This window comes from Paramisgurnus dabryanus, chromosome 8, assembly GCF_030506205.2.
Source record: "Paramisgurnus dabryanus chromosome 8, PD_genome_1.1, whole genome shotgun sequence".
In the NCBI taxonomy this organism is placed as follows: Eukaryota; Metazoa; Chordata; class Actinopteri; order Cypriniformes; family Cobitidae; genus Paramisgurnus; species Paramisgurnus dabryanus.
In genome coordinates this window covers 27,453,991-27,470,988 of record NC_133344.1, presented here as the reverse complement: position 1 = coordinate 27,470,988, position 16,998 = coordinate 27,453,991, and the positions used below count along the sequence as shown (strand labels likewise).

The 16,998-nt window shown below is 35.9% G+C and overlaps 1 protein-coding gene across 3 annotated transcripts in view; it reads right to left on the bottom strand.

Moving 5' to 3' along the window:
- Positions 1-16,998, bottom strand: part of auts2b (activator of transcription and developmental regulator AUTS2 b) — a 29,224-nt gene that overhangs the window by 7,894 nt on the left and 4,332 nt on the right. Inside the window, exon 1 of one of the 3 annotated variants that reach the window (XM_065281320.2) lies at positions 2,945-3,127. The exons of the other annotated variants lie outside the window; for them this stretch is intronic. The gene's annotated coding sequence lies outside the window, so the exon portion shown is untranslated. Of the gene's footprint in view, positions 1-2,944; positions 3,128-16,998 lie in introns of those variants that run through there. 3 annotated transcript variants of the gene reach the window in all.

Genomic DNA, 16,998 nt, shown 5'->3' with positions numbered 1-16,998 from the left:
ATTTAAGTATACAAGTTGAGTCATAATAAGTAAAGTAAAATGACACAGGGAATAAGTATTGAACACACTTTATTTAATACTTTGAAAAGCCTTTGTTGGTGATTACAGCTTCTAGATACCTCTTGTATGGAGAGACCAGTCATCTGCATTGCTCAGGAGTGAGTCTGGCCCATTCTTCCACACAAATTGTCTTTAAATCTTGAAGGTTCCTTGGGCCTCTTTTATGAACTTTGATTTTCAGTTCTTCCGTATATTTATTCTATATATTATGTCTAACTGCCTATACAATTAAGTATTTACTGTAAAGCTGCTTTACTATAATGCAAAATTGTGTAAAGCACTTTACAGATACATTTGAATTGAACTTAAAGGAATAGTCTACCCATTTGCCATATTAAACTATGTTATTACCTCAACCTAGACAAATTAATACATACCTATCTTTATTCAATGAGTGCACTGTACAGCGCGTTGTGAATGTGTTAGCATTTAGCCTAGCCCCATTCATTCCTATGGTACCAAAAAAAAGTTTTATTTTGTGGCACCATACTAACTGGTATAACTCCTCTTTAAATAGGGAAAACACGGAAGTGTTTGGTGGCTTCCCTGTTTGGTACCATAGGAATGAATGGGGCTAGACTAAATGCTAACACATTCACGACGCGCTGTACAGTGCACGCATTGAAAAAAGATAGATATGTATTAATTCGTCTAAGTTGAGGTAATAACATAGTTTAATATGGCAAAAGGGTAGACTATTCCTTTAATTTAATAACCAATGCCTTATTGGGAAAATTTCAATTTAGTGCTGACTCTATTTAATCTTTTAGTTGTTGTATATCTAACATGTGTCATAGACAATAATAGTGGATGTAATACAGTAATGTTGTTAAACAGTGGCACACCATTTCGCAGTCATAAAGTAAAGGCTATGGCCACAGACTGGCAGAGTAAAATGAGGTAGAGTCTCACTGAAAAATAAAGAGCGCAGGATATATCTCTCTCTTTTCAGCAATCGCCCTTTTTACACGCTTTTTGTCACGGCCGTACCGCATGATGACGTTGGTTACTCTGTGACATTTACAGGTCCCTCCCAGGGGGCCACTAACAGTGAATGCAAATGCGACGAAGGGATAAAATCCCATGGGGTTTCGCCCATCTATACAACCTGCAATTACCTCCTTTTAAACAGCACTCATGCACATAAAGCGAAGCAGTAAATCTCTTTTGTGGCGAGCCGTCAATTTGGCCCTTTTCTCCGGTCCTCCCCGCTGTATCTATAGTGAAAAGTCTTTTGAGAGCACCATAATGGATTGTTAGCTTCTTCGAGGGTTTGGCAAACACCAGGGGTCTGTGGAGGAGGGAACTTATTCGCCCCCGAATCCCTTGTGATGACCCGTTTGCATTGAATTGGGTGACACAGCCGTGGGGGTCAGTCGATGCAGTGAACAGTAAACCAGGAGTGCATAAAATGCTGGGTTTTCTCCATGAATGCATTACTGGTCCATTATGCCATTGTAGTCTCCAGTATGCAATATTTCATAAACGAAGAGCGGCGTATCAATCCATAATGAGATGAACATGCAGACTGAAATTATATGTCTCCAGAGAGCAGAACAGAGAGTTCCCATCTAGTCCATAATGAGAAGTACAGACCACATGGCACAGCTCAATAGCTGGACCAGCTACAGACTAATCATGTAAGGCTAAATAATAAGCACAGCCAGTCCCTAATAGGTCCTTGGATCATAATGGCTCTGGTGTTTAAATCTAATTTGCATCCAGATTAATCAAAGCACAGAGTGTACCAATGCAGCCATCCAAAAACCAAAATAATGCAAAAAAAAAAAATCAAAACATAGTGCCCTATTCAAAAGCAAACGCGTTCCCTAAATAGTCGCTTTGCCTAAACTGCTTATTTTCAATTAGTGTCATGGCGCAGTAATGCTCTATTTTGATGCGAGTCGGGAATTAGGCTAAGCTTCTGTTCGGAGCTGTCAGGCCACCGGCAAATTTGTCTTCCTGTGTCATTTGGCAACATCCCTCTCCGAGCCGTTTTTGTCATTCATCAAGCCCATTACTGGCCTAACCCTTCCAGGCATGCAGAAACCAATCGTCTAATCCCTCCGTTCTCACAAAGACAAGATTAGCTAGAGGTTAAACACTTGTGTTCTTTAAATTTTGTCCTTGACAGGGTGCCAGAGGGAAAGCTCTTAATCTTGTGAAGGGAGCAGTTGGAGGGAGCTCCGTGTAGACAAGCGTGGCTCAGGCGTAGTGCAGGTATAAGTCTTTATAAAATCTTTACGTAATCTTCAAATCTGAGTGCGTTTGCTGTAGTGAGCCTTCGGCAGGAGACGTCTAATAAATCATACGGTGACATCAAGGGCTGTGTGTGTTGTTGCTGAAGCGCAGTTGGCAAATAACTGAGAAGACAGTTGTTTTTGCAGGCTGGCAGGTTTCAACATGGTTTTAAGCTCACTGTGAATGAAGTACAGTCAGCTAACGGTGCTCAGCTGTTCAAACGCACCTCTCTGGCACGTCCAAGAATATAAACGTGGCTATCCGACACCACAAATGTGATTTTTTTTATACATTTATGCATTAGGCAGACGCTTTAATCCAAAGCGACCTATGCATTTTATCACTGTGTGTGTGTGTTCTCTGGGATTCAAACCTATGACCTTTGTTGTGCTAAAGCAACACTCTGTCGATTGAGCTACACATAAAATCTGCTGGAAATGTTTCCAAAGTAATATAAATGTGACATGCATCAAGGATAGTCCAGGCTGGTTAATACTGGTTAGTGGTTGAGCAGCTTCCTAAAAAGCATGCAGGGACTTTTCCGTAAGTTAGGAAGCCTGGTGCAGATGCCAGCACTAAACACACAACATGTGCACAGGGAGAAACTGTTCAGAAATAAACTAAAGCTATAAAAATGTCCTACCTCTTAAGATCCCTTGAATTGTAATGTGTCCACATCTTTGAATCACGCTACAACCCTTTCAGTCAATGTGCCAGGTTCAGAAAGTTCTCTCCGGTGCAATCAGCAGGCGTTTAACAGCTCTTGAATAAGACACAGGGGAACAGTATCTCTCTGTATTCTCAAACTACCCGTCTGTCTGCAGGATCACAGTCTGTGGTGTTGGGTATCACATAGACTAAGCGAACACTTCCCTTATTGCCTCACTGCTCTCTCTCTCTCTCTCTCTCTCTCTCTCTCTCTCTCTCTCTCTCTCTCTCCCTTACAACTCTCAGTTAATACATCAAAGCAGTTAACCAACTGTGTGGTGCATGCACAGGATTTCACACGTATTGTGATTTACATCACAACATTGAAACAGTAATATGCACAGATCTGTTTTTGCTATTTAACAAAACAATAAAAAACAAATACTTGCCCACAGTTCACCCTTAATGCCAACTTTACCTTTAAAAACACTATAACATCCAAATTATCCAGGCCTTCTATCCAACACTTGTGTAGTTTTACAATCTTACTGTACATCATTATAGATCCAATAAGTATTTGATTTCACCCAAGGAAATATCTAAGTTAATCCTTTGATCTATAAAAAGAAGTAAATTGTTTCTCTTGGATAACAAGAACTATGAAGTATTTACTAATATATAAGTATGTAATATAAGTATTTAATAATGTCATTAAGTGTTTTTTAGTAAACATATCCACTAAGGATGCACAATATAGAATAATTACTGTGCAGATACTGACGCTGAAAGTTACCGATAGTTTGCTTTATACTCTTTGTTTAAAGTATTATGTCATGAAATCCTGAAAGTATCCATACCGATACCGATAGATACTGATAAATACCAATAGATTTGTTTTTTAATCCTTGTTTCAAAGCATTATGTCATAAAATCCTGAAAGCGCAAAGCATACCGATATATAATGATACAGTTTAATACCGATAGTTTGAGCTTTTACTCCTCGTTTCAACAAATTATGCAATTAAATCATAAAAAGTGCATAGAATACTAATACTGATAGATACTGATACCAAAAAAGTTTTGCTTTTACTACTTCGTTCTTTCAAAGTATTATGTCAGGAAATCATAAAAGTGCAGAGCATACCGATATATAATGATACTAATACCGATAGGTTTGGCTTTAACTCCTTGTTTTAAAGTATTATTTCATGAAATCATAAAGGTGCAGAGCATACTGATACCACTAGATAATGATGACGATTAATACAAATAATTTTGGCTTTTACTCCTTGTTTCAAATTATTATGTCATTAAATCCTAAGAATGCAGAGCACACCGATACCGATAGATACTGATACCAATAAATAAAGATAGTTTTGGCTTTTACTCCTTGTTTCAAAGTATTATGTCATTAAATCCTAAGAATGCAGAGCACACCGATAGAAACTTGTTCCAATAAATACAGATAGTTTTGGCTTATACTCCGTTCTTTCAAAGTATTATGTCAGGAAATCATAAAAGTGCAGAGCACACCGATATATAATGATACTAATACCGATAGGTTTGGCTTTTACTCCTTGTTTTAAAGTATTATTTCATGAAATCATAAAAGTGCAGAGCATACTGATACCACTAGATAATGATGACGATTAATACCAATAATTTTGGCTTTTACTCCTTGTTTCAAATTATTATGTCATTAAATCCTAAGAATGCAGAGCACACCGATACTGTTAGATACTTATACCAATAAATACAGATAGTTTTGGCTTTTACTCCTTGTTTCAAAGTATTATGTCATTAAATCCTAAGAATGCAGAGCACACCGATACCGTTAGATACTTATACCAATAAATACAGATAGTTTTGGCTTTTACTCCTTGTTTCAAAGTATTATGTCATTAAAACCTAAGAACGCAGAGCACACCGATACCGATAAATACTGATACCAATAAATAAAGATAGTTTTGGCTTTTACTCCTTGTTTCAAAGTATTATGTCATTAAATCCTAAGAATGCAGAGCACACCGATAGAAACTTGTTCCAATAAATACAGATAGTTTTGGCTTATACTCCATTCTTTCAAAGTATTATGTCAGGAAATCATAAAAGTGCAGAGCATACCGATATATAATGATACTAATACCAATAATTTTGGCTTTTACTCCTTGTTTCAAATTATTATGTCATTAAATCCTAAGAATGCAGAGCACACCGATACCGATAGATACTAATACCAATAAATACAGATAGTTTTGGCTTTTACTCCTTGTTTCAAAGTATTATGTCATTAAATCCTAAGAATGCAGAGCACACCGATACCGATAAATACTGATACCAATAAATACAGATAGTTTTGGCTTTTACTCCTTGTTTCAAAGTATTATGTCATTAAATCCTAAGAATGCAGAGCACACCGATACCGTTAGATACTAATACCAATAAATACAGATAGTTTTGGCTTTTACTCCTTGTTTCAAAGTATTATGTCATTAAATCCTAAGAATGCAGAGCACACCGATACCGATAAATACTGATACCAATAAATACAGATAGTTTTGGCTTTTACTCCTTGTTTCAAAGTATTATGTCATTAAATCCTAAGAATGCAGAGCACACCGATACCGATAAATACTGATACCAATAAATACAGATAGTTTTGGCTTTTACTCCTTGTTTCAAAGTATTATGTCATTAAAACCTAAGAATGCAGAGCACACCGATACCGTTAGATACTAATACCAATAAATACAGATAGTTTTGGCTTTTACTCCTTGTTTCAAAGTATTATGTCATTAAATCCTAAGAATGCAGAGCACACCGATACCGATAAATACTGATACCAATAAATACAGATAGTTTTGGCTTTTACTCCTTGTTTCAAAGTATTATGTCATTAAATCCTAAGAATGCAGAGCACACCGATACCGATAAATACTGATACCAATAAATACAGATAGTTTTGGCTTTTACTCCTTGTTTCAAAGTATTATGTCATTAAAACCTAAGAACGCAGAGCACACCGATACCGTAAGATACTGATACCAATAAATACAGATAGTTTTGGCTTTTACTCCTTGTTTCAAAGTATTATGTCATTAAATCCTAAGAATGCAGAGCACACCGATACCGATAGATACTGATACCAATAAATACAGATAGTTTTGGCTTTTACTCCTTGTTTCAAAGTATTATGTCATTAAATCCTAAGAATGCAGAGCACACCGATACCGTTAGATACTTATACCAATAAATACAGATAGTTTGGCTTTACTCCTTATTTCAAAGTATTATGTCATTAAATCCTAAGAATGCAGAACACACCGATACCGATAAATACTGATACCAATAAATACAGATAGTTTTGGCTTTTACTCCTTGTTTCAAAGTATTATGTCATTAAAACCTAAGAACGCAGAGCACACCGATACCGATAAATACTGATACCAATAAATAAAGATAGTTTTGGCTAGGGCTGCACGATTAATCGTATTTTTATCATGATAACGATATGCGTGCCCCACGATTAATTAATGACAATCGTCGCGATTAATGTGCAAAGACCAAGCACAAAACACACGGTCTAGAATCAAGCAAAGTGTTTGTTATGGGCGGAGTCAGAGTAAACGGAGTGTTTCTTTCCAAGTGCAGTCTGTGTTAAGGTAGAAATACGTTAGCATCACGAGATTTACAGTCATTCGAACATAATGGCAGAGCAACAAGAAGAAAGTGCAGAAATATGTATGTTTAATTCCCAAAAAGGGTCATATAGGCCTACTCCATTGTTTGGATATTTCGGATTTGAGGAAAGTGATGTTGATCAGGTAAGTCACGAGTCTTGTGCAAACTGTGCTCCTGTTCCGTCCAAACGTGAAATATCAAGAGTTTCAAAAGCTGAAGACACAAGACGCAACCATAAAAAATCCCCGACCATCCACGACACAGACAGCAATAACGGATCGCGGATCATGTAAGTTAGCCAAGGATATGTGTCCAATAAGCACCGTGAGCAGCAAGGGGTTTAAAAAATATTGCCACATAAAAGGCATATCTTAGGCATTTTTTATTCAAAAATGTTTTGTTTTTATTTTAGTTTAATTCTAATTTGATATAAATATATATTAGAGCCCTGCATTTAAGCCTTTTTACGCCCCTCGGGTCGGGTTTCGGACCAATTTTAACATCACAGTTGATATGCGGCCAGGCCTCTGGATTTTTTAGGCTTCTCCACCTTTATATATAATAATTTAATTAAAAGAAACGTTGAGACATTGATAAATTGTAAAAGAAAGACGTTTAACCTATCGCACGAGTCCACTACGCACATTTAGAATGCACCTGTTGTAACGGTGTTTAGCGTCTCCGCCAGCAGCAGGACCTTTAGTGCATCGCGGAATATGGAGAACTGAATAAAAACCTTAAATACTGTGCATAATCTATAAAAGACTTCTTTCGGTAGTCATGTAAAAAATGCGGTGTAAAGCCTTGAATTTTAATTGATGCATAGCGAATGTGTAAGGTAAAGCAACCTGCATGTTTATTTCGTTTCATGTTTATTTCGTTTTGTTTTGATTCATTATTTTTCTGCACCCCGCCGTCTGCAAGCAACAAAGCAGCCCCCCTCCGCTTTTAAAAAAAATAGTGTGTTGATAATAAACATTTAAACTAACATTGTTATATGCTGAAAATATATATATTATATAGACGTTATTGTAGGCAAGTGAATTGTTGATTTGAGAGGCTCATTTGATTAAACAAGTCGTCAACATGACGTTAGCTGTCGGCCGCTAACCGCTTGGTCAGTATCAAAAACCTTAATTTAACAAACAAAAAAGGCTCTAAAATAAATAAAAGATATTTTATAATTTTGACAGTTAAAACTGAACTGCTTTAATTGCTGCAATAGTCGTACAGCTGTAAGGAATCTGTGTAAGGAGTTATTTTTGTTATTTCTGCGGATTTCTTTTGCAAAATCTATGCGGAATTTTTTAAAATGTTTTAAAAAGATCTAAGAGAATGGGAGCTGTGGATATTACAAAGCAATAAAATATTTTATAATATAGGCCTATAAAATGTATATAATATTATATACATTGCTGTAAAGTGTAATAAAAAATACTGAAGTAAATAGAAGTTCTTCACTAAAAGAAAGATCGTATTTTTAATCGTGATCAAAAGTTTGAGCAAAACAATCGTGATCATCATTTTTCCTGTGATCGTGCAGCCCTAGTTTTGGCTTTTACTCCTTGTTTCAAAGTATTATGTCATTAAAACCTAAGAACGCAGAGCACACCGATACCGATAAATACTGATACCAATAAATACAGATAGTTTTGGCTTTTACTCCTTGTTTTAAAGTATTATGTCATTAAAACCTAAGAACGCAGAGCACACCGATACCTATAGATACTGATACCAATAAATACAGATAGTTTTTCTTTTACTCCCTGTTTCAAAGTATTATGTCATTAAAACCTAAGAATGCAGAGCACACCGATACCGATAGATACTGATACCAATAAATACAGATAGATACCGATAGATACTAATACCAATAAATACAGATAGTTTTGGCTTTTACTCCATGTCTCAAAGTATTATGTAATTAAATCCTAAGAATGCAGAGCACACCGATAGAAACTTGTTCCAATAAATACAGATAGTTTTGGCTTATACTCCGTTCTTTCAAAGTATTATGTCAGGAAATCATAAAAGTGCAGAGCATACCGATATATAATGATACTAATACCGATAGGTTTGGCTTTTACTCCTTGTTTTAAAGTATTATTTCATGAAATCATAAAAGTGCAGAGCATACTGATACCACTAGATAATGATGACGATTAATACCAATAATTTTGGCTTTTACTCCTTGTTTCAAATTATTATGTCATTAAATCCTAAGAATGCAGAGCACACCGATACCGATAGATACTAATACCAATAAATACAGATAGTTTTGGCTTTTACTCCTTGTTTCAAAGTATTATGTCATTAAATCCTAAGAATGCAGAGCACACCGATACCGTTAGATACTAATACCAATAAATACAGATAGTTTTGGCTTTTACTCCTTGTTTCAAAGTATTATGTCATTAAATCCTAAGAATGCAGAGCACACCGATACCGATAAATACTGATACCAATAAATACAGATAGTTTTGGCTTTTACTCCTTGTTTCAAAGTATTATGTCATTAAATCCTAAGAATGCAGAGCACACCGATACCGTTAGATACTGATACCAATAAATACAGATAGTTTTGGCTTTTACTCCTTGTTTCAAAGTATTATGTCATTAAATCCTAAGAATGCAGAGCACACCGATACCGATAAATACTGATACCAATAAATACAGATAGTTTTGGCTTTTACTCCTTGTTTCAAAGTATTATGTCATTAAATCCTAAGAATGCAGAGCACACCGATACCGATAAATACTGATACCAATAAATACAGATCGTTTTGGCTTTTACTCCTTGTTTTAAAGTATTATGTCATTAAAACCTAAGAACGCAGAGCACACCGATACCTATAGATACTGATACCAATAAATACAGATAGTTTTGGCTTTTACTCCTTGTTTCAAAGTATTATGTCATTAAATCCTAAGAATGCAGAGCACACCAATACCGATAAATACTGATACCAATAAATACAGATAGATACCGATAGATACTTATACCAATAAATACAGATAGTTTTGGCTTTTACTCCATGTTTCAAAGTATTATGTCATTAAAACCTAAGAACGCAGAGCACACCGATACCGATAGATACTGATACCAATAAATACAGATAGTTTTTGCTTTTACTCCTTGTTTCAAAGTATTATGTCATTAAAACCTAAGAATGCAGATCACACCGATACCGATAGATACTGATACCAATAAATACAGATAGATACCGATAGATACTTATACCAATAAATACAGATAGTTTTGGCTTTTACTCCATGTTTCAAAGTATTATGTCATTAAAACCTAAGAACGCAGAGCACACCGATACCGATAGATACTGATACCAATAAATACAGATAGTTTTGGCTTTTACTCCTTGTTTCAAAGTATTATGTCATTAAAACCTAAGAACGCAGAGCACACCGATACCAATAAATACTAATACCAATAAATAAAGATAGTTTTGGCTTTTACTCCTTGTTTTAAAGTATTATGTCATTAAAACCTAAGAACGCAGAGCACACCGATACCAATAAATACTAATACCAATAAATAAAGATAGTTTTGGCTTTTACTCCTTGTTTTAAAGTATTATGTTATTAAAACCTAAGAATGCAGAGCACACCGATACCGATAAATACTGATACCAATAAATAAAGATAGTTTTGGCTTTTACTCCTTGTTTTAAAGTATTATGTCATTAAAACCTAAGAACGCAGAGCACACCGATACCAATAAATACTAATACCAATAAATAAAGATAGTTTTGGCTTTTACTCCTTGTTTTAAAGTATTATGTCATTAAAACCTAAGAACGCAGAGCACACCGATACCAATAAATACTAATACCAATAAATAAAGATAGTTTTGGCTTTTACTCCTTGTTTTAAAGTATTATGTCATTAAAACCTAAGAATGCAGAGCACACCGATACCTATAGATAATGATACCAATAAATAAAGATAGTTTTGGCTTTTACTACTTGTTTCAAAGTATTATGTCATTAAAACCTAAGAACGCAGAGCACACCGATACCGATAGATACTGATACCAATAAATACAGATAGTTTTGGCTTTTACTCCTTGTTTCAAAGTATTATGTCATTAAAACCTAAGAATGCAGACCACACCGATACCGATAGATACTGATACCAATAAATACAGATAGATACCGATAGATACTTATACCAATAAATACAGATAGTTTTGGCTTTTACTCCTTGTTTTAAAGTATTATGTCATTAAATTCTAAGAATGCAGAGCACACCGATACCGATAAATACTGATACAAATAAATACAGATCGTTTTGGCTTTTACTCCTTGTTTCAAAGTATTATGTCATTAAAGAGTAACTAAACCCTAAACCAACTTTTTTTAGTTAATGATCTGTAAGAATGATGCTTTATTAGTGCTGTTCATTGATTTTAGTAAGTTTTTTGACATTTGGATATAAAGTGTTTCAATACTACAATATATGGTGTAAAAACGTCTGAGTGCTGCCCTCTTCAGGTTGAACGGTGGCTACTGCAGTTTAATTTTCCTATTGGATGTTGGGTCCAAGAAATAACTCGTGATGTAAGCAGGTTCAAGCTCACCACGCCCTTGTTACGATCTCACCACACACTTAGTTCGTCCCCTCTATCTCCGTTGGGATCTGCCCACTTTTCTTGCATTTTTCAAATATTGCAGTGGGTGGAGTCAGGCTCTGACCAGGGGTTTAGTTACTCTTTAAAACCTAAGAACGCAGAGCACACCGATACCGATAGATACTGATACCAATAAATACAGATAGTTTTGGCTTTTACTCCTTGTTTCAAAGTATTATGTCATTAAATTCTAAGAATGCAGAGCACACCGATACCGATAGAAACTTGTACCAATAAATACAGATAGTTTTGGCTTTTACTCCTTGTTTCAAAGTATTATGTCTTTAAGTCCTAAGAATGGAGATTACACCGATACCGATAGATACTGATACCAATAAATACAGATAGTTTTGGCTTTTAGACCTTGTTTCAAAGTATTATGTCATTAAATCCTAAGAATGCAGAGCACACCGATACCGATAGATACTGATACCAATAAATACAGATAGTTTTGGCTTTTACTCCTTGTTTTAAAGTATTATGTCATTAAATCCTAAGAATGCAGAGCACACCGATACCGATAAATACTGATACCAATAAATACAGATAGGTTTGGCTTTTACTCCTTGTTTCAAAGTATTATGCCATTAAATTCTAAGAATGCAGAGCACACCGATACCGATAGATACTGATACCAATAAATACAGATAGTTTTGGCTTTTACTCCTTGTTTCAAAGTATTATGTCATGAAATCCTAAAAGTGCAGACCATACCGATACTACTAAATAATGATACAGATAGTTTTGCTTTATGCTCTTTGATTCAAATTATTATGTACAGAACTCAGGATCATGGGTTCTGATGCTTTTTCCACCCCTTTTAATAGCAGGATATAATCTGCCCTGATGATCGAACAATCGACCGATGTACAGCAGTTGTAAAAATGGTTTTATCTGCCAATACCGATATATACAGATACAGATCGGTGCATCCCTTATATCCACACAACAAATGTAAAGCTCTAAATCCAAACAGTTTTAAGAACGTGTTGCACCTCCTTCAAAATCTCATTTCAATAGACATTTACAGCACACAATGAAGACTTATATAAGGAAATCATCTCATGTTATTATAAATTAATCCCCTTTACAATGAAAGGCCAGTTCAGTACACAAGCTAAAGACATATAAGTTGCTGTGAGCAGAATAGCAGTGTTCTCCCACAGCCGGTACAATAGGCACAGGATCATTGAGCTGTTTCATTATTCAGTGGTCAGGTTTCACACAGTGGGGGATTAGTGATGGGGATGTAGCTGGGCCATGTACACAATGTCTGCTTATGCATTGTGGGATACGTCATACCTCCTGGTTATGAGAGACTGGGCGTCAGTTAAACAATCAGCTGTGTTGTGGTGGCCAGAGACTTATTTTAGCTATAACAGGCATCACTAATGATTACGAAGCCTGGACTTAAGCTAAAGTCTTAACACAGTAGCCAGTCGCAGGTCTGATGTGTACGTGTGTGTGAGTTTGGGGCAATGTGAGCTCTCAAGTTGGATAGTTGAAGTGTTTATTTGAGTTGTGTTGAAAGCTCCAAACAGGCAGCTGTCTCGTTGATCTCTCAACAAGCCAATCCCGGCTATACGCTATCCCCAGACGCTCGGGTCAGGCCCGGCTCGGGTTACCACAGGAACAATGTGAACCCTGTTCTGGCTGCCTATCTCACTGACTTCGTTGTACTAACATGTATAACTATGTCTGCAACGAACAAAGAATAAACGGATTATACTACGGCCTCGAATAGCTTCACTCAGCTTTGAAGGTGACAATACTGATCTTGATGTTAAATGCATACTGGGGACTTTATATACGTCAAGTGTAAATTCTACTGGAAGCTGGTAGCACTGTTTTGAAATGTGAAATCTGGTTTTAGCTGGTCTTTAGCTAGTCTGAGTTACTCACTTAACCTCTACAAGCTGGAATGGCCACCCCATTGCTGCTGGTCCAAGATGGTCTAGACCAGCTGCTAGGAACCAGCAGCTATGTTTCAAATTGGGAATTTTAACACAACATTGACATGTGTCGCGGGATCGTGTAAAACGCTCAGTCCCGGGCCAGATACCACACCTACAGTAAGCCAAAACTGAATAGAGGAACAGTTATTCCTGGCCAAGTATTTGGCGAGGGAAGCTGTCAACTTCTGACAGCCGAGTGTCAGGCGAACAGATGATCCAGATCCTCAGCATGCTTCCTCAAAATGATACGGTAGCTTTATCAGCCCACAACCATAACAACAGAAGGCTTAACATAGTCACCGTGACATAAACATGCATTACTGTCGAGTCTAACACTGCACACGTTCAGAGACAGGTGATTAAAAATATGAAGCGTGTCATTCAAGGATATCTCTGTCTAATTAAAAACAAAATTCTCAGAAGAACTTGGCAGAATGCTGAGGAACAAAACAGACCCTGAAAGCTGTTTAATCCCCTGTGATTGAAACAAGCGTCCTTTAACTCAACTGCATTAAGATGGCTTATGGTTTTATAGGCTTCACTAAACAATCTGCTCACATCCTTTGCCTTGAAGCCATTCAGAAAGACATTTTAGCCATTATTTTCTTCATCTGTGCTTTTGTGTATTATAATAAACTTATATTATATGTATATAACACAACGTGTTTAATACATATGTTTTACATTTCTGAAGCTACTTTTAAAAGGTATTTTTTAAAGAGAAATCCAACCAAATTTATGCAACTTACATGACAATAAATTTGCTATATGGGTGTAAAAATGTTTCCATTTAAATTAGGTAAAAAAATGTAACAACTAAAAATAATGTAACTTTACATCTTAAGTATCTTGTTTTGAGGATCATTACTAGGGTTAAGGATGCGCCGATATATCGGCCAATAATTGGTATCATCAATAAAAGCATTTTTTCACACTATCGGCCAATAGTTTAAAAACAGATAATCGTGGCCGATATCCTGTCAATCAAAAGATAACAGAAACATTTTATGAATTTGAGCTCTGTATAGAAAATGTAAAGAAACATCACCAGTTTAATGTTCAACATTAATGGTCATGTAAGGAATAATTGATGACCGGCCGTTGAATTATAAGAAAATAATGCACACCAGAGGTGGTTATACGGCACGACGCGAAGCATTATTTTCGAATTATTTAAAGATTCAGAGTCATTTATTCCACTTATATCATGATTAGGCATCCTGCGGTGCGAATTGCACGTTGCCGCAGGTATGCATGAGTTGGAAAATCTGAACTTCGGTGGATTTCTGCGCCGCGTTGACCAATCAGGACCTTGCTGTAGTAGTGATGTGATGACAGGAAGCGAGCAGAGTCTCAGCGGAGGCGCAAAAGCCCCTCCCATGTAGAGCCCTGCACGGGCCTCAAATCTAGGCCCTGACCCGGCCCTGGCCCGAGATACTTAGGCCCTAGCCCGGCCCTTGTCCGACAGCTTATCAGAATTCTCAGCCCGAGTCCGACCCGAGTCCGAACTTTTTAATTCTCCCCATTAGGAATCTGTGTCCGCAGATATAGTCACTGCATCGCGTATGTTTGTGAGTAGAAGTCTGTGCTGTCTGCTGTGAGGTTTTTATGAGAGAAGCACAAACTTTTTAATAGCCTATTTAATATGTAAAACTTGAATTTGAAATAAAACTTACTGCGGAGAAGTTAATGAGATCTCTATCGTCTCTCTTGCTACGTGACGCGACAATTATTTATTATTTCAAATCCGTTTACAAGATAAATATATATACATTGTGTTGTTAAACTGATGAAATGATATTGCTATATACGCTATATTTATTATGAGAAGCCTTTTCTTTATACTCTCACACTGTAGACAGTAATATATGTATATAATAAAAAACTCTATGGTTGTGACAGCACATTATCCATGATCTGTTGGTTCATGTTGGTCCAGTTTAATTCAGGGAAATCCTTTAATAAAATGTATAATATGTTATAAAATATTTTATTTTTTTGTAATATTCACAGCGCACATTCTCTCAGATCGTTTAAAAACATTTTAAATCATTCTGCAAAATTCCGCATAGATTTTGCAAAAGAAATCCGCAGAAATAGCAAAAAATAACTCCTTACACAGCTTGTACAGCTGTACTCTTGCAGCAATTAAAGCAGTTCAGTTTTGTTTTAAATGGCAAAATAGTTATATTTCTTTTTTATTTACATTTTAGAGCAGTTTTTGTTTGTTAAAGTTTTTATGATAAACAAGTGGTTAGCGGTCGACAGCAAGTTGACGACATGTATGATGAATTGAGCATCTCAAATCAACACTTCACTTGCCTATAATAACAACTATATAAAATAAATATTTTCAGCATATCACAATGTTAGTTTAAACGTTTATTATCAACACACACTATTTTTAAAAAGCGAAGGCTGCTCGCAGTTGCAACGGGTGCAGAAATAAAAAAATAAAAAGGGCTATACAAAACAAAAACGAAATAAACATGAAACAGAATAAACATGCATGTTGCCTTATCTTACAACTTCGCTTTTGCATATACATTTTTTTAATGTAAGGACTTACCACAGAACATGGCTATTCATGTATCCATCCAACAGTTAAACTAAGAAAAAAAGTCGATCCATACACAAACAAGAAATAAAGACACTTCTTACACGAAATTAATACAGGGAGAAGTCTTTTATAGATTATGTCTTGGATGCTGTCTGCATATATTATGTACAGTATCCAAGGTTTTAATCTAGTTATAATTTTTCCTGGTGCGCTGAAGGTCCTGCTCTTAACCCTTATGTGTTGTTGGGGCCATTTTTGGCCATTTTTGCAATTTTTTTGTCTTAATTTGGCCACAACTTTCTCTGTGTTTCAGCAAATGGAATGATTTTTGGTGACAAATCTTATATTTACACATATTTTAAGAAAATGCTTTGAAATTTTTCAAAAACTTAACAATATACCGTGGGCAAATTTACTACCCTTACGTGTTGTTAGCGGCCAAAAAAGGCCACTAAATTAAACTGCTGTAAAAATTTATCGGATGAAATTTTTTTCACATTTTTTTTGCATAAATCTGTTAATCAACCTCAGTACTGATCAAAACTACCAAATGTTTGCAAAAATTCCATGATTTTAACTCTTTCATTGCCAAGTTTATAAGTAGTGTCACTGATTTGGGGAAAAAAAACACACAAAATGACAGATTTTCAATATAAAACGTGACTGTGGACTGGATTTTCTTTTACCTTTTTTACAGTCTTGGGCATGCCAAAGATTGGTAAAAACATTGGCTTTGATGCATTTTTAGTTTTTGTGCAGCATCAGATAAAATTTTTTTCTCCCTCATTTATTGTTTGTGGCCATTTTTTCCCCATTGACTTCCATTATAACAACATTTTTTGATTGCTGAGCCATGATACCTTATTACCATGCATTCTTGATTCTTTGTGCCTTTTCCTTTTGCAAAGAGGTAAAATTTGTCATTTTTACTGTTGATCACCATGTGGCACCATTAACCCTTTAGTAGCCTGTGCAAAAAAACAGAGCATAAATTCTGGTCTGTACATTGAGTTATATGGACTATAAAACCATTGTGTGTGTACGAGTGTGTGTGTACGAGTGTGTGTGTGTACGAGTGTGTGTGTGTGTGTGTGTGTGTGTGTGTGTGTGTAGGGTTAGTGTTAGTATTGAGGAGAGAGCACCTCCCTCGCGCACCAGTTAGTGCTGCACTGGTGAGAGGGATTTAGTCTCCTGTAGCTGTCCCTCTA